The following is a 19,222-nucleotide window of genomic DNA, read 5'->3' as shown; positions in this document are numbered from 1 at the left end:
AATTCGGACAGCACCGCGCTCGGCAAGGAACGACGACCCGAATACATAAGCTGCGGCGGCTGGCGTGCTTTTGCCCCCCACAAGATGGCGACGCGGCGGCTTCACCATATGGCTTCACTATGGTGAAGCCACCATAGCTTCACTATTAGCTTCACTTGACTGGCGCTCCTTCCACACCAGCAGGCGCACCAGTCGCACCAACGTTACTAGATTACTTTCAGTTGTCAAACTCCGCCGCGGCACCTGGCCCCTTTCTGTCGCGCCCGCGGGGTGGCGCGCGCGACACTGTCGGCCCGAAGGCGGGTGGTGCGAACAACGTTTGTGCGGGTGGACAGAGACGCCGATGCGTGCAGAAGCGTGCCACGTTTTGCTCGTGTTTCTTATTTGTGTGCCAGGAAAATGCTGCACGCCTTGTGAGCAAACATACCTGCAATGGAACAATGAAACGGCAATGAAACAAGAAAAAACACGAGAACGAGACAAAGTGATAGCTAGGGGGGGCGCAGCGCTCTTCCTATCACTTTGTCTGTTCTCGCTCCTGTTTTTTTTTGTGTTATTAAATGTCGGCGAGCATTCTACGTCAACATAGTTTATCAGACCACCGCCTTTGAGCTTCGTGCGCATTTCCTAAGGGATATAAAATTGTTACACTAATCATGTCAGGTCATCAAAGATTTTTTGGAACTACTGAACTTGACAGAACAGAATGCAATTCAAAAGAACCTGAAGGTTTTTGCACCACAACAAACGACAAAGTCACTGCGAGTAACTCTGATGTAGACTTTAGACATTGTCGATGATCTGCCGAGTCCAGGTGTGCTCTATGTTTCGACAGCCAAGTTACATCAAAATCCACTGGAGGTAAGACACACTGTTCACATTTGTTGTGACTACATTCAGATTGCACTGTTTGCTAGGAAATTCCCTCTCACGTTTCTTTCAGCAATCCATTAGACTAGTGCGTTCCTTCGGTTGAGATGAGTCCCATCCTACTATAACCAACTTCACGCAGATATTCCGCCTTCTAAACCTGTATACACCTGTTAAAACAGCGCTACGTGGTAGTGTGGACGGTGTGCCAGGGCCTGTGCTCGTCAGCATCAATGACACATTCAAGCAGACGAGAGAAGCCTACAAGTAAAAAAAGTAGTCTTCGATATGCCATTGAGGCGACGTTGATAAGTTGCCTGGAGCGAAGCAGCTCACCAGAATGTGCTTGCAATGAGCATAGCAATGAGCAATGAACATGGGGGACAATGTTGTTTATTATCTGTGTGGATATGTTATTCGTAAAGTCACAAAGGGTGCCCCATGGGATCTATGCATAACGGACATAAGCTTTGAAACCCCAGCAGTTGGCTGTGACAGTTACTTGAGTGCAGAAGTCTCAAGCAAGGTTCCTTAAAGCACCCGATGCCAAAGATACTGGGCTCTATGAAGACTGCTACCAAAAGTGTGTCGGCTTCCCTGGATGGGGCAGGCCTTTGCGGAGAGATATTTTGGAAGGTTTTAGATTATCTAGAGGGGTGCTGCCTCCCTCTTCTTGGTTGTGCAGCGCATATGTTCGCGTTCACGTGCGAAGTACTGAATTTCTTCATTGTTATGCGGATGCAGTTTTACTTCAGGGATGCAAACTTTCGACTAGAAAGCAGTCATAAGGTAGCTGTAGCAACCAAGAAAGCGCGTCTTTTGTGAATATCGATGCATAATGCTTAAGATTCATCAATCCGGCGTTGTACTGGTCCTATTCTTTTTTTCATGTGTACATAAAACATTCCACTAACGAAAATCCTCACTCTCCTATTCATTCGCCTATTAGCTGCTTTTTACAGAGTGCACAATGTAAAAAGGCTATTCTTTGAATATTTAGCGCCACGAAGTGCAGCAAACAAAAAAAATTGTGGCATTGAGTCGGCGGCGCGCTGCTGCTTTGGGAAGCTTCCGCAGCCAACCGGGCCAACCATGGCGGCAGCGCCACCTCGCGAGAGGAGACGGCAGAGGGTCACCTTCTCGCGCCGCTCCCAGGCGGAGTTTTACAACTGAAAACTATCTAGTAGCGTTGAGTCGCACGACCATAATTGATGTCGCTGCTCATTGGTTTGGAACCGAATTTCAGCCTCGCCTTCGCGACCATAGACTCTGGTTTGGAACCGAATTTCAGCCTCGCTTTCGCGACCATAGACTCTATTCTCGACACGCATGGCGGCTGCACGACCGCCATTATCCGCCATGTTGACTCTCTGATTGACTGTCCAGAGCTCACGTGTATTGAAATTTGTGTCGGCAAACGGAAGTTTTGCAAAATGCACTTTTGCGTTTTCACCGAGATGACGAAACGTGACGTGGAGCTGCAAATTTTATCGACTAATGGATTTTTCTGGTCCTTGGGACCTTGGCAGCTATATTGCGACTCAGCGCTTCAAAAAAGAAAGTGCGTGGTAGCTTACAGAAGCCAGTGCAATGCATCTGCAATTTCGCGCATATGTGGTACACTCTCAGACAAAGGTACACACTTTGAGCCAGTCGAGTCGGGCTCAGTCACTTGCGTTTCGCGAGATGACGATAACGCGGCCTAGAATGTGCGCTCATCGCCACTGGTAGGTCGCGTATGTTGTCTCAAGCTAGAAAACAAGTGTTTTGGCTCCAACACACGACGACTCATTCCTTTTACCGGGTACATGCATCTTAGCTAATGAAGCAGACGACGGCTTGTACGCAGCAGACGACGGAATAATCGTACGCTTTGAGCTAGCTGCTTTATTTTTACTGAGAAGGAAAACTTTTGCTTTATCGTAGCGCTAGGTTCAGTGCCTTCTTAACAGTTTCTTAGGCAAAACATCAAGTTTGCGTCACGTTACGACGGCAAAACGAGGTCATCCGCGCCATTTTATACCCGTCGCGCTGCGTCACGCTTCGAAGAAAATGGCGGAATATTTAGAATGGTCCAGAATCTCCAGAATAGAGCTTTCCGTGGCACCATGGAAAGGCACCAAGCAATGCCCCAAGTGGCCAAGCACGATTTTCGGTCGCCAATAGCCTGTATAAATAGCCAATTTAACGAGAAATCGCCAAACCTGGCAACCCTGCCGATGTTAGCCCGGAGAACTAGTACATTGTACCCGGAGTGCGCGCGCTGGTCGCTAGTTAATTCTATGGATTTGATCCGCTGCGAACAAACACGCCGATTTCAAGTTTGCTGACCTTTTGTGAGTGCTCAGGTAAAACTTTGTTTCACTGTTAAAGAACTTTGGCATCAGGTCGGATAACGAGCAGATTGATGCAAGATGGCGAAAAACATATTCTTTGCTTCTTTATTTATCATATCACATTTGCGACGTTTACTCTCGGATATTGTAGTGTTTGCTTGCATCGTATTACCAATGTTTATTATGAAGAATGCATGTAGCATTAAACGTTAGAAAGAGCCATTTCCTTTCTGTTTTGAGGCCACAGTCGTCGCAATATTCCGCGCTCAGTTACGAACGCACGGAACACTGCTCAGACGAGAGCATTTTGCGTGTTCACTTAGAGCACTGTAGTTCAGAGCGCACAAACAAAATCTTAATGTAGTCTGTTGCAGAGGACGAGCTTTCATATTTTCGATGGCAACTTCTTCCCTGTTTTCGAGCCGGCGATTCACGGCTCGCATTGAAGTGCATGCGTATAATGCCGGTGGCGATCGAGCCCAATCCGGATCGACATTCTCGACCGCGATTTGCTCACGAGACGTTCATTTGAGAGATCGCCAGTCGTTTGTGCGCAGGCGCGAGTAAGAGCGAGCGTGCGGGAGAAACTCTGGGGGCTTTTGCTCCTCGAATATATGACTCTGCCTAGGTATACTGCGTGTTGTAGGCGTTTGTCCCTAGGCGTGCCGGCATCGCTCGGACGCTGGCTGCCGGCGCGATAAAGTATAAGCAGCGGGCTAACCAGTCGTAGCGGATCATAGCTTTCTCGCTCCTTACGGCGATGTACCTTATAAATAACATCACAGATGTTTCTGTAGGAGCAGTAGCGACCGTAGTAGAGCTCGGGCCGCATATATTGAAAGTCTGGAAGGCAGAGCGCCTTAACAACCGCGGTTGAACGCAAGTGGCTGAAAGGTCGCCGGTGACGATGACTGACGCAGCACCAGCGCCGCAGGCGCGAGAAAGTCTGTCCGACGTACCTTCAGACGCAAGGTTCTGACTGGTGTTCCAGAAGTCGCGGGGCGCGCTAGCGCTGAACTTAGCGTCACAAGTTGGCGGCAGGACGTAATTATATTGGTTAAATGTATTTTTTTTACTAATTGTAACAACGTGTCATTATTTCGCATTATTGGCGGCGCCTCCAGGACACCAAAGCTAGCACCCGGACTGGTCCGTGGGTTGGGGCTCGCCGAGGCCTGCGCGTGCCAGGTGTATATAATATCGGCTGTCAGCCAATTTTTTATGCGAACACCCCCTGGCACGCTTCGACCTCCGTGGCCCCAACCCACGGGCCGCCCTGCTTCCAGCTTTGATTCCCCCGCTACCCGTTGGGTGCCCTGGAGATCCTGCGCCACCTATAACCTCAGGTGCTCGCTTGAGGCCTCCGTTTGCCAGTTACATGTGCCCTCCCGGAGCAGTGCTTGTGAAAAATCCAGTCTATTGTCACGGCAAAAAAATCGACCCGTGACTTATACAACACTTACCAGTCAGAACCTTGCCTCTTCAGACACGGTGATCGCCAAATGGGGCGTTCACACCCCCTGCCTCACCTGTGGGCAGCCAGCGGCAGAGCGTAAACAAACTCGACCGCACTCCGCAATGCCGCTATGTCTGGGGACCAGTGCATACAACGCATACAACACGCGCTAAGAAACATCCTCCGTAGTGCCTAGGTAGAGTCATATATTCAAGGAGCAAAGGCCCGCAGATTTTCTCTCTCGCTCCCGCTCTTACTCGCGCCTGTGCACAAACGACTGCCGATCCCTCAAATGAATGCCTCATGATGTGCTCCCTCCTGCAGCTTGCGAATGGTTGCCGATCGCAACTGAGAAATTCGATCGCTATTGAAAGCGTGTGGTGTGACACCCGTATGAGTGGCAGGATTCAGCACATGGCATGGAAAAGTAGCCACATGCACTGCACATTAAAGCCAAGCAATATTCAATTCCACCTCGTCTTACACCTCCCAATAAGATATCCCGAAAATATGACAGAAAGTAGAAACTGCTTTGCTTTACAGTGTTTCAGGTATTCGTGCTTGAACCTCCTTTGTACTGTAAAGAAGTGCACAAGCAAAAACACTCTCGCCGCTTCTAGCAGTCGGCAATGAGCCGCCCTGGTCGGGCAAACCATAGAGTTTCATACAATAATTACTAGATGGAGCTCTAGCGGTAGTGTCTACGGGAGCTGCAATGAGAACGGCTGTACCAGCATGGGAATTGTGGGAAGTACATGGATTTTCCTAAACTTGGTCCTTTTGGCTTCAAACGGCTTTATGACTTTGTAAACTCGTCATTTTCAACAATGTACTGCATAATAAAAAATTAAATAAACTTAATTAAAACTGTCCGATGGCAGGATTCGAACACAGGAACTGTAGCACAGAAGCCTGATATTGAAACCATTAAGCCCCGGATGCATATACCGACAAGCGAATGAAACGCCCTTATGAATTTATCGCGGCCATGCTGGTGCCTTGAGATGCTTGGCGCATTTCGATTTGGCCACCTGGACAAGCTCAGCCGTTGCAGTTAATAGCAATTGTGCATGTTCGCGGCATCTTCTGCACTTTGAGGAGTACAGATTGCACTGTAACTTAACGATAATAAAATTTATATAGCATAATATACAAAGCAACAGGAACATCTGAATCCACAAGCACGAAGATCAGACAAATCCATGTACTTCCCATCATTCCCATGGTGGTACAATGACTGCAGCACCAGAGTTCCCTCTAGTAATTAATGTATGAGACTCTATGGGGGCAAACATTGGCAAGCGGAGCCACTTGGCAGGAAACCGAAAGGTGACACTGCACTCCATGCACCGTAGCTTTCAAACTGAAACAAATCTAAATTCACTATACACAAGTTCAATACACTATAAAAAATAGGGAAGAGGTACTCACTGCTAAAGCACATACTTTGTGCTGTTTATAATGCAGAGGAACTGCTGAAACCCAAATTTGCAAAGACTTTTTTGCAACATAAGGCTGTCTGGTGGTGTTGCTCTCTAAATCTCCATGTGCTTGACAATGAATACATACACTTGACAATTTGAGTAAGCCCAGCTAAGTTCATGAATGTCAGGAAATGCATGACTACGTGGCAGGAAAAAGAGTAGCAGAATACATTTCAGAGCATGTTCACCGTGGCTGCGATTTTGTTGCAGTGCCTTTTCCTACTGTTAATGCCTTCGTTGATTTTCGCGTTCGTGAGTGATCAAGTGACGCTCTGCCTTGGGCGGAGCCTTGAACGTGGCCACTCACGAATGCGAAAAGCACTGAAAAGCATTAGCATTGAAAAAGGCTCCGTTGCAAAATACTGGCCCAGTATCTGAAGGGTCCTTTATGCGCTGATGTGGAGCACCCTCTGGGAACAAGTTGTGCAATATGCAGTGACAGTTTGTGTGGGAGGGCTTCCTGCCTCTATCGACATTTACCACTTACTCTATGTGTGCATTCTAAGTGGCACGCATTAACTAAAGGGCACATGTATACACAATCCTTAAAGGGCGCCTCACCAGGTCCAGCCGTTTTGAGCTGACAAGCACAATGCATACAATGTGCGCTAACAATCGTGTCTGCCAAGTATTACGTCCCTACATGCTGCGGAAAGAGCTTAAATTTAAGACCAAATGCTGCTTGCCCTTCTCTTTGCAGGCGCCGCGCTTCCAGCCAGAGAGTCTATGTATTCGTACAAGAGCGCCTACGTACATGGCAGTGCTGTGATGTCACAGTGTCACGTGACTTTGAAGTTATTTGTTTAATCTGTTGGTTCAATAGACCAATTAAAGTTTAAAGAAATAATGCATGAAACATACAAGCCAAATGGCTGCATGTTTTTTGTTTTACTTCCTACCGTAGCAAGAGAGATGTACTTCCGTTTCGTATGCATGTTCCCATGCTTGTGCGCAGAGAACAAACAAAACTATTTCATTTTCTACTGTATTCCAGTGCTGCAATCATGCTCTTTCATGCTCTCGCGTCTCCCTCAGTGCTCGTGACTCTGTCACCAACTTATACTGCTAATCAGGTGTCCTCGTGCAGAGCGCGCAAAATTGCTTGCTGCATAAAACAAGACAAATGCAACAGCTCGCATGCGAGACCATTACCAGAAGTGCACCGCTTAGCAAAAACGCAAGAGAGAGAAAAGAAAAGAGAAGGTAGGCCGGTGAAATATTCGTCACGCAATTATTCGACTCCAATATGGGAAAACGCAGGGAAGGAATTTCACTTTCCGAGTCTAGACGGGCAAAGTGGAGAGAGCGTCTATGTTGGTGGTGATGCTCACCTCCTGAAATCATTGGTTCACGGCATTTCAAATATTTCTGTCTCTGCTATTAATGAACTAATTTGAAAATTTCTTGTGGTAGAACAGTCCTTAGAAAGCATGTAACAGCTTACAGTGCATGACCAAAATTTGCTATGTGGCCTGGTGAAGGGACCCTTTAAGCACACACTAATGACTTGGAGGTGATCAAGTGTGACTGACACATGTAGTGTATGTCAAGGTGTATTGTTTACTAACTGTAGTTATCACCTAGGCTATGTATATACCAGTGTGAGCCTGTATGTATTGAGGTACGCTTTCCTTTTGGAACCATTGTCGTATATATTTTAAAAACCTGAGCAGTGTGCCATGGCAGACAATGACGACTTCAGACATATCCAAAGGACTAGAAAGCCTACAACAGCAATTTTGTCTAAAGCTGCTTTCGATGTGTTACACAGTGTACCATATTATTTTGTGCATCACTCGCCCTCATGTATAAGCATATTTACGCAATTTAGGGAAGCTTGCATGGGGCTTCACATGTTTGCAAAAAGATTAAAAATGCAAGAAGTTTTCAAAATGAAAGATTGGAGAGTGTTGGTGGTCAGGATCAACGGGAATCTCTCAGGAACCTGTTGTTTGCGAATGACTTGTAACAAATGTTTGAAGACTTCACCAGTAAATACTAAGTATAGGTTTGTGCATTAATGGTTAAGGTAATGTTTAATAGCTTGGCGAGAGAACAAGAGCTTGTGGTTGGTAGTCAGCCTCTTGACGCATTGCAGGGGCACGTTTGTCTAGGCCAAGTAGTCGCAGGGGGCCCGACTCATTTGGAAGGAATCTCCAGATGAATAAAAGTGAGTTGGAGTGGATACACCAAGCTTTTTAGGCCTTGAATAGTAGCTTATCATTGTCATTGAAAAGAGAAGTACATATTATACTAGTACTAACGTATGGGACTGAAACTTGAGAAGGAAATAGGAAACATGCAACAAGCGATGGAATGTTAAATTATATGTAGATGCAGTGTTAAGAGAGCAATATAGGTACCGATACTCTAGTTGAGATAAAGAGAAAAAGGTGGAGTTCAGTTAATTGTGTAATGCGTAAGGAAGGGGTGTAATAACCCCTTACCAGATGGTGTATCATATGTAGGGTTGTTCGTTTTTGGGTTAAATCAGATTTCTCCCTGAATGGACCTTCCCAGTAGTGATCTGTGCAGTCGTGCGCTGACGCTCTGCTGTTCTTTCTGGGCACCTTGCTCAATATAAACGGGCGCATTCTCACCCTGCTGCTTGGAGAGTAGATATTGCTTTCTAGCGCTGCACTTTTTTATCCCCGCTTTCTCGACAGGTCACCGTGAGTTCGTACGTGCACACACACAAAAAAAAAAAAGCTTGCAAAGGAAAGGGGCAACACGTTTTAGGCTAAGGCTGGGAGCACATGGCTGCCAGTCGGGGAGTAAAAAATTTAGTACAAAAAAAAAGCAAAGAAAACAGCACTTCACTTACTGCAGAATAGTCTCGGGTATGTGCACCTGCTTCCATGGCTTTCGTGAGATAAGAATGGTTGAGGGGTCCGTGGGAGAGGAATTGAGTTAGAAGATGTTTTGTGCATGGGTGTTTTACCAGCGAGGGCCCCAAGGCCTATTATCACTTTTCTTCAGCCAGCCTCCGTCACGGTGAGTTAGACGCGCTCGTTGGCCGGCCTTGTTGAGAGCCATGTAGCGTTCTGCATCCCCTGCGCTTCACACAGCTTGTGATATCCCCTTTCGACTGCCCAAAAAAGAAGGGAAAGAGGCCACTGCACTCAAAATTCTGTTTTGACAGGAACAGCAAGATTCCGGGAATCGTGGCAGTGTACTGATTCGAAGGACTTAAAAAAAAATGGCCACAGATTAGTGTGTGTGTGGGGGGGGGGGGTGGAGACAAGCGGGGGAATGTGACCAGCAAGCGATAGGAGGGGGGTTGGTCTCTTGGGTTTTCCTACAGGTTTTGTCGACAAATTCGAAGCACAGCTAACAAAGAACTCACCAGCCACTTGGAGAGGAGGAACTGGCGATGAAGTGAATTGTGCGTCTGATCTAGAGTGCGAACTCTAACCTATAAAATGCATGATCGCCATTGTCACTTCCCATTACCAGGGGCAACTGTTGAGCCTAAAGCCACTATCGCGAACATAAGGCTGTAGTACGTGGCACCGGAAAATTCAGCGTGGAGATGGGAAGAAAATGAAAGACACTGAATGACTGGTTTAAAGAGCATGAAGATCCCCAGATCGCAATGAAAGACATTGAAGGCAGCTGCGCATCAGTGTGCAAATATTGCAGTATCGAGATGGTCACCGATCCAGCGAAGAAGCCCTACGACCGAATTCGCGAGCATCTAGTGTCATCTCATCATAAGAAGTCCAAGATGTCGACCCAGGAAGCTGAGAAGGTAGGAACATCTCAGGAGATGCTCTTTGATACATCCTGTAGACCACGTGCGAAAGAAACTGAAGTAAACGGCGTAATCCATTACTTCGTTTGTGTCCTAGCGTACAGTGGAATCGGCATGCACCAGGCGGACGGACCTCTGGGGGATTTCATATGCAAATACTGCAAGGCCGTGAAGACCATGCCAACAGGACAGACTTCGTCTGAAATACGAGGACGAAGCTTTTGACAAGGACCTAGTGAAAATCCACAATGATATGCGAGATGTGAAAGTGAGTGTCATTGTCGACGAATCCACAGACATCACTGGAGTGCTTACCATCAACACTCTCCTGTGCTACTATAGCCAAAAAACCGTGAAGAAGTAGGTTGTTTTAGTTGACGTCGACAGAGTAAATGCTTCGAACAGCTGCATGGTGGCCAGCGTAGTCAGCAAGGCTCTCCTGACAGTAGGCAAGTCGTGGAAAGACGCTGTGGCTGTATCCACAGACTTAGTGGAGTACACATGAAAAATGGTATTAGAAATCTGTCAAGCTGAAGGGATCCAAATCTTGCATGTGAAAGATTTAGCACACCTAATTCATGTGAGTATTGACAATGCCATTTCTTTACCATGCATGTCAACAGTTCGATCTGTAGTGATCAAGTTTGGAGAGTTATTTAAGCACGCTAACAAACTTTACCAAAAGCACAGCGAAATTTTTGCTTCTAAGGCCTCTTTAGACCTGATGTTAAGAAGCCACCTTCTGTTGCCCCAAATAAATATCAAAGCTTCTACAAAGTGCTTGTGGTTGTCATAGAAATGTGAAGCTTGTTAACGGAACTTGCTGAAAGCTCGCATTATAGCAGCAGAGCTGAAGCTTTTAGAGTGATACTTTCTGAAAATTAATTTGTTTATGCGAAGGCAATCCTGATGAGAGACACACTCGACCCCCTTTTATACACCCAGAAAGTGCTTGAAAGCAGAAAGCTTCTGATGCCCAGTTTTGATCGCCTGGTAAACACCAAGCTATGGCAGACTCGGCGAGCTTTCAACGATGATCGGTAAAAGTGATCAGGCCAGAGTTGTTTTGTCTGTTACCCAAGAGCAGCGCCACATTAGTAAAAACGTGTTGTGGAAAGTTCTGCACGAAACTTGCCATAAAATGGCCCTGCACTGTTGAACGGAACATCTCGGACAAAGACGAAAACCAGCTAACTTTGTGGAAGTTGGGAGCTGTCCTGGATCCATTTCAGAAGCGTCTGTTGGGGCAGCCATTTGATGACTGTCGACCTCTGTTCATGTCTGTAACTGATGATGTAGATTCACTTCACGATGAGTTCAACCAGTACTTGCTGGAAGCAAGCCCCCCACAAACACAGCTGTCGAACTCATTGAGTATTGGCATGACTATACCACTCGCTACCCCAGGCTGGCAAATGCTGCACTGACATTGTTGTGCCTAGTTGATAAAAGCTGCGATGTTGAGAGAATTTTCTCCCAGTTGAGATACATTCAACGACTGGGCAGGTCTGTAATGGAAACCGACATGTTGCGCATGCAGATGATAATGTATGGGAACAAGGGTGTGTAAAAAATCGATGACCAGCTTTTTACGAATAAAATGTTCCATTTCTTAGAAGTTATCAATTCCCTTTACTGTCATCATTACTGATTCTTTCCAAACAAATGGCAAATTTCTGAGAGTATTTGCTAGAAAACCCTGATGTCCCCCATCCCCCCTGATTACCAGCTTGAAACAAACACCAATTTAAACACATTAGAGTTTAAAAGCCTGTGATACTTTTGATAAAATAAACTGAGTGTTTTACTTAGTACATCTGTAGATTTAACCCGAAAGAAAACGTATTTTGAAATAGTTTGACAAAAAAAGCCCATTTCTCCCCAACTATCAGTTTGAAAAATAGCACCCAATTCCCCCCCCCTCCCCCCGATAAATAAGATATATAAAACCCGAAAACGAACAACCCTAATCTTATGATATACCCAGAATAACTTGTTCTGGCATAACAGCATTGTAAAGAAAGAAAATTGCACATATTCACCTAGAGTCTGTGTTCTCTCTAGTAATGAAATGCATAGCGACATTTGCACTGAAAATAATTTTGAGTTATTTTTTCTCTAACAAACGTAAGCCAGCGGCTCATTGCACAACATAGAAACAGTTTGTAAATTGGTTATTTTCACAATTTATATGCTTGAAATCAGTGCACAGAAAATATCACCGTGTTCACTTACTGTTTATTAGCTTGCTGTGATGTCTTGATCAAGAAATACATTTGCACGGTTCTATAAGGCAAGCATTAATTGCATCAAATATGATACAGCATGCATTTATGGGTTGGTTTACCGAAGAGAGTAGAGATTTGCTTCCTTGCAAAAGAACAAATTTGGTGTCAAAATATGTTCGTATAGGCTATACTCTTATTGGTACAGAATAAGTAAGAAAACAAATGCCAGTAGTGTTTATGGTGAAGATGGCGTGGGGCCTGCCACATTCCAAGAGGCACTGCTAATAGAAGCAGCAACAAAGAGCTCGGAAGAAGGGGAAGGTCTTCTTTTGGCTTGCGTCAATCTTATAAAGACTATGCAAAGGAAAAATTAACATAAAGCCACGGTGAATAAATGATCTGATCTTGATATTGAAGCTCAATTAGTCAATCAAGTACGACGTCATCAAATTTTAATGAAGCTTGTACGTAATGGAGCTGTGAGAAATGCACTCCATTTCTTAAAGCATTGTGTCAAGTTTTTTTCAATTGTTCTGGTATTTGTTGCAAGTTTTCTCAATTTAGATGTTTTTTTGCAGTCACAAAATATATGTAACTGCATGGTGTGTTATATTGATGCGTAACAATTTTAGCTCGTAAAATAGCAACTAAGTGTTTCTTTAGGAAAAGTGGGGTTGTTTTTGCCATATCTGGCATAAACAAATGCCTGTATAGTTTTTTTCACAAGAAAATAAACATTCATGCAGTATGGAGCTAAGGGGGACACATGCAGAAATTGCAACTTTCTGCCAAACGCGTTTTGGTTTCCTCAACTATTCAGGAAGGCGCCAGCAAAGTATGAGCCACGTCTGAGCAGTAATAAATAAATTTGCGATGGTGGCGCCTCAGATCAGAAATATGTGCTTGGGACCACCGTTTAGTAAGTGCATACGCTGTGCAAGGAAAAGGCTTAGCATGAAATTGCTATCACCATTGTGAAGGTCGTGTTCCTCTCTTTTTATGAAGTAAAGCAGTGGCATCAAGGCTTTGCTAGGACGTGTACAGAAGCTAATGGATGAAGTCAAAAGCAACAAATTTTGGGCATTGATTTTGAAGGAAGTGTTAGAGTGTAGCCAGTGGCGTTAGAGAGAGAGAGAGAGAGTGTGTATGTGTGCACAAGAGAGAGAGAGATGTTGTACACCATGCAAAGGCAAGTTTTTCCTTGCGTGCAGCCACTTCGCATCAAATTATGCATCATTCTTATGCGATTTTTAAAAATGATGATATTAAAGCAAGACGAACATTTCATTTATATATTGATGCATTTATATAATGTACATTGACGACGTTGGCACATGACTTGGAAAAACGAACACCACAGTGTCTTGTGTGTTCTTGTTTAGCCCCATTTTTAGTGCTGTTTGTTTTTCCAAGCATTTATATAAACAGCAGCTTTTACAACCCCATAGTTAGCAGTGTAACCCCTCGTGGCCCACCCTTTGTAGATTTATTCTGCGCATGCATGAGAGATGCATTTTCGAACTGCAATATTCTTGTTCACGGACTTGCAGAAGTGTATTCTTGCCATTTAACAGCTTTGCCTTTACCCCACTACTCGATCTTCTAGGTTTTGATGATGGTAAAAGTGCTTGTATTGCAACAATACAGTTGCTTTCGGCGGCTGGTTGCAGGGTCAGGAACCATAAGGACGGCAAATTTTCCCAGAAATTCTAAAGCCATTGAGCTTGCGCTCCTCCCCTTGAGAGACCACACTTAAAGGGAGAAATAGTCTGTAGACAAGAGCTAAAGTCCCCATTGGGGTTGGTATTGTGCATGAAATAAATAAAACCCTAAACAGCTGGATAATACAGCAAACTTGGATTTTTGCGACTGGCCAATAAAACGCCATTGTCTGTCACTTTTTTTGTGAACGGAAAAAGGACTGGCGTTTCCTTTAATCGCTTCACACAGAAAGGTAAGGAGAAAGAAAGGCGCTGAAAAGAAAGGAAGAGACGTTGCAGCTCAGTTAACAGTAGAGATAAGCATTGTTTTTCAACCAGGTCTCTTTTAGTGAGTGGTTCGGCTACGACTGCATACGGAAGAGGATGGGCACTATTTTGCAAGTCGCCTATTACTCAAATGTGCTTCCAGCATCATGGGCATGCTATATTCTTCTACATTTAACATACAGGAATGAACCTTTGCATTAAAACTTCGATAATATAATTTGATGGTAGTTTCACTTTCAGTGACTTGCTATCCGACTTTGTTTAAAGAGATGTTTGGAGGGAACATGCAATCCTAGTATTGTAGTCCTCTTCATGTGACTCATATTATTATTTAATCACTCAGGAATCAATGAGGCAGACAGTCCGAAGCAGGGCTGCTTTCTTAGAAGCCTTTGTCGAAATTACGGTATCCATAGTTTGCAGTAAAATGTAAGGGCCAGGAGCTCCGAGAGATTTGAAAGTGTTGTTTCTCCTGACACCTGGCTTTTCTGAAGACTGCAGAGCCATTTTGTTAGGGTGGGCTCTCAGCAGCAAGCAGCATGTGTTACGACGGGGCAGGTGAACCTCAGCTAGGCGACTGGCCACGGCTGTCTGGTGTCAAGGGATTGGGCAGTGACAAGGCGCCCTCCCTATGATTTTCATTCTTGGCGCCTTTTATATGCATTGTTTCCCCCACTTCCTTTCATCATCATCCATCACCATCCATCATCCATCACCCTGCTCGATACCCTCCTTAACAATTTTTTTGTCTGTCACTGTCACACTCTTCAACATTCACCGGTTTGTTCAGCGGCGTGGCAGCCCCTGACATATAGTTAACACAATCCAGAATGAGGTAGAGGCGCACCTTAGGTGAGGCCGAAATCTTATGCCTGCTACAGGCAGCAGGCAGCACCCGTCTCCTACTTTCCTCTCTGAAAGCAGCGCACTGCTTGCGCCCATTTGGCACAATTAGTGTAGTTCTAAACATAGCAGTCTTAAACATTGTATTCAGGGGAGGGGGTTCTACAGCTGAAAAAAAATGTTTTTGTCTCCTCTCTGTCCATGCCTCAAATATGCTTGCAAGCAGCAAGGCCAGGCTGTGCATTTCTTGTCCACGGAGGATATCATCAGTGGCGCACTTTATGTGCACAACTGGTGGCAGGCACAAAGCAAGGGCTGATCATTCTCCAGAGACTGACAGTCATCATTCTTTCAACAAATAGCAATGTGTGGTTGCTTCACGTAGCTTTTTGCATGCTTGTAGATTTTCCTTTCGATAAAGTTTTTCTCTCTCTCTCTGCTCCCATAATCATTAGAGGCCTGTCATAGGCACACGGGCCTGGAAGGAGCAGCACCGTGGATAATCTTGTGTGTTCACTTCGAAAAGGCCTTGACACTGGCCGTGAATGAAACTAAGGCCCAAAAGAATTTCTCTAATCTTACTAGGTACAGTAGCCCGCCTGCTTTCGCCTCTTCAAATGGGCTCTCTTAATTGTCTACTTGCCCTATTCGTGCGCACTAAATGGTGTATCGCCAGCATGGCAGGCAAAATGTCAGAGTAAATTGCCCTAATGTTCACTATTGTAAATACTGTAGTTACGGTAAATAGACCCTCTGTACTTTTTCTCCCCCTGTGTGCTTTCTCCAATTCTGTTTCCTTTTCACTGAGACATTCCCCTTTCTAGCCATTGTTCATATGTCAGCCATCACCAATGCTAACAGGAAAATTATTTTTCTTCCAGCAAGCACAAATGTTTTTTTTTTTCAGTCAGACGCTGGCTGACACGGGTGCACCTTTCGCCTATTTGTTCTTGGAGCGATGGCAAAGACATTTTGTCCATGAGCATGGGAGAGGGGATCGCCCCCATGGCAACCCTCCCCCTCCTTCTGACTGTCACTAGCCCTCAACTTGCTTTCACATTCAAGCTTTCTCTTTCATCCATGTCACTCTTTCTGAGCCCGTCTCCTGAAACTTTCTGTTCCGTGGGAAAGGGAGGGAAGGGGAATTCATCAGAAAATTTCAGGCCCCCTGGCTATGCCAATGAGTGTGGCCATGTATGCACTTGCAAAGCATAAAAGTGAAGTCAGGTTTGCAAAATTAAGCAATGTATAATTTGAACTTAAGATACTTGCTCTCCAGTAATTCAACTTGGTGTCCACTAGAATAACTTTTGCTTCAGATCACCTTTCTGTACCAGTAATCAGTTTGAAACGGCTTCACACGTCTGCTGTCCATGGTATCATAACTTCCGACTACTCGAAGCATCAACCGTAATGTCAGACTACATGAGCTATTAGCCCAACAAGTGAAATGGTCACTTGATATGCACAATTCCCACAACCTATAGGTGGCACGCATGGTAATAATAATAATATTTGGGGTTTTACGTGCCAAAACCACTTTCTGATTATGAGGCACGCCGTAGTGGAGGACTCCGGAAATTTTGACCACCTGGGGTTCTTTAACGTGCACCTAAATCTAAGCACACGGGTGTTTTCGCATTTCACCCCCATCGAAATGCGGCCGCCGTGGCCGGGATTCGATCCTGCGACCTCGTGCTCAGCAGCCCAACACCATAGCCACTGAGCAACCACGGCGGGTGGCACGCATGGTAAAACAAAGTGACTACCCAGAGCAAGATGGTGAGCGAGGCAGAGGGCATGCAAGCATGTTGTATAGCACGTTGTGACAACTTTGCAGTGCCATGCAGCTTTCATTACGTGACATTATGAGCCATATAAAAGCAGAGCTGAGATATATAGTAGCTAATTTAAGGTGAATAAGTACAAATTAAATACCTGCTAACACATCTCCTGCAGCATTATATAGCTTTTACCATTGGTGTACACCACGGTGCCACGGGAAAGTTTTAAGGGGATAGGGCAGAAATGCCCATGCCCTACCTGATGCATTGTCACTGAAAAAAGGGGGGGGGATGCTGTCTTCTTCACTGCTTTTAGGTTTCCTCCGTTCCTGAGAGCGTGCTCAATTCTATCCATAATATACTTCCTTATGTCAGCTGTCTTACGCTTGTTGGTTAACTTCTAAAGTTCTGCCAATTCTATTCTAGCTGTAGTGTTAGAGGCTTCCATACACTGGCGTTTCTTAATCAGATCTTTCGTCTCTTGTGATAGCTTACCGGTATCCTGTCTAACAACGTTGCCACCGACTTCTGTTGCACACTCTTTAATGTTGCCCATAAGATTGTCGTTCATTGCTTCATCACTAAGGTCCTCTTCCTGAGGTAATTCCGAATACCTGTTCTGTAGCTTGATCTGGAATTCCTCTATTTTCCTTCTTACTGCTAACTCATTGATCGGCTTCTTATGTACCAGTTTCTTCCGTTCCCTCCTCAAGTCTAGGCTAATTCGAGTTCTTACCATACTATGGTCACTGCAGCACACCTTGCCGAGCACGTCCACATCTTGTATGATGCCAGGGTTAGCGCAGAGTATGAAGTCGATTTCATTTCTAGTCTCGCCATTCGGGCTCCTCCACGCCCACTTACGGTTATCGCGCTTGTGGAAGAAGGTATTCATTATCTGCAAATTATTCCGTTCTGCAAACTCTACTAATAACTCTCCCCTGCTATTCCTAGAACCTATGCCATATTCCCCCACTGACTTGTCTCCAGCCTGCTTCTTGCCTACCCTAGCATTGAAGTCGCCCATCAGTATAGCGTATTTTGTTTTGATTTTACCCATCGCCGATTCTACATCTTCATAGAAGCTTTTGACTTCCTGGTCATCATGACTGAATGTAGGGGCGTAGGCCTGTACGACCTTCAATTTGTACCTCTGATTAAGTTTCACAACAAGGCCTGCCACCCTCTCGTTAATGCTATAGAATTCCTGTATGTTACCAGCTATATCTTTATTAATCAGGAATCCGATTCCTAGTTCTCGTCTCTCCACTAAGCCCCAGTAGCACAGGACGTGCCCACTTTATAGAACTGTATATGCTTTATTTGTCCTCCTAACCTGCACTGAGCCCTATTATACCCCATTTAAATCACGCTAATTCCTCCAGTAGCACTGCTAGACTTGCCTCACTAGATAACGTTCTAGCATTAAACGTTGCCAGGTTCGGATTGCAATGGCAGCCTGTCCGGATGTAGAGATTCTTAGCACCCTCTGCTGCATCACAGCTCTGACTGCTGCCATGGTCAGTTGCTTCGCAGCCGCTGGGGACTGTGGGCCTGAGGGTTTTTTAAACAGTGGTAAATTGTGCGGCACTGAGATTCAAACCACGGTCCTCTTGCACACTAGGCGGATGCTCTACCTCTACGCCATCACTGCCAGTTCATATTATTGCTTACAGTGAACTAGGGTAAACACTGTTCTTTTTAGCTGTTGTGTGTGTGCTTGAATTTCTTTGAAGTCATTTGGCTACTACGTGGCCATACCTAAATAATATGAAATGAACATATAGAATCTATGCCTGGTTGACACACAAATCATGACCTATACATTTCTGTCAGTGCTGCTGTACTATGTGAGTGGTAGTAGGTTAAGGCTGAATAAGTCATAAAGAGCCTGTGGCATACATGTATGCATAATAGTGCATCCACATAGTGTTTTATATCCAGTTTCAAAAAACATCATGCTTTTGAAACAAGGAAATATGCGAGTGCATTTTTGTAATTCCCCCCATTGTAGTTCTCTAAGCAATCACTGTCGCCTTGGAGGCAGTTCTGAACTGACACCATAAGCATCAAATTAATAACTTTAAACTTCGGCACTGGTGGTATTCAGAACGAACAGTGTTACAATTTAGCCTCTTCAAAGTAGGCTGGGTAGGAGTGGCAAATGGCTTTGAATATAGCTGCCACCAGCTGCTAAGCAATTATGCTATTTTCTTGTGTGTAGGACTCCGCAAGAAACTTAAGCTGCTGCTGCTTCTCTGGTAATGACTTTTGCAATTCTTTTGACATCATTGGCTGCTGCAAAATGTAGTTTACACGTTATCCTAGTACAGGCATTAGAATTTGCCCCCTTTTTTTCCCATCCCTGTGGCTGAAAAGTCTTGAAATGTGAACTGAATGTAGAGATTTAGGACCTCACATAGAAGATTTGTCTGATGATTTCAGAAAGACTTAAAATTTTCATGTACATGCCTTTTCA

General features: G+C 45.0%; 1 protein-coding gene across 18 annotated transcripts in view; it reads left to right on the top strand.

The window, feature by feature from the left end:
* LOC135901256 (uncharacterized) overlaps nt 1-19,222 on the top strand; it is a 73,249-nt gene that overhangs the window by 47,783 nt on the left and 6,244 nt on the right. For 2 of the 18 annotated variants that reach the window (XM_065430996.1, XM_065430986.1), the window contains exons 6-7: nt 8,245-8,316; nt 18,968-19,004. The exons of 5 other annotated variants lie outside the window; for them this stretch is intronic. The gene's annotated coding sequence lies outside the window, so the exon portion shown is untranslated. Of the gene's footprint in view, nt 1-3,004; nt 3,219-6,846; nt 6,867-8,244; nt 8,317-18,967; nt 19,005-19,222 lie in introns of those variants that run through there. 11 more of the 18 variants (XM_065430994.1, XM_065430987.1, XM_070531074.1 and 8 more) reach the window with 10 other exon arrangements.

This window comes from Dermacentor albipictus, chromosome 1 (genome assembly GCF_038994185.2).
Source record: "Dermacentor albipictus isolate Rhodes 1998 colony chromosome 1, USDA_Dalb.pri_finalv2, whole genome shotgun sequence".
Classification (NCBI taxonomy): domain Eukaryota; kingdom Metazoa; phylum Arthropoda; class Arachnida; order Ixodida; family Ixodidae; genus Dermacentor; species Dermacentor albipictus.
Note: the sequence above shows the minus strand (reverse complement) of the source record. Positions and strands in the feature narration are given on the sequence as shown.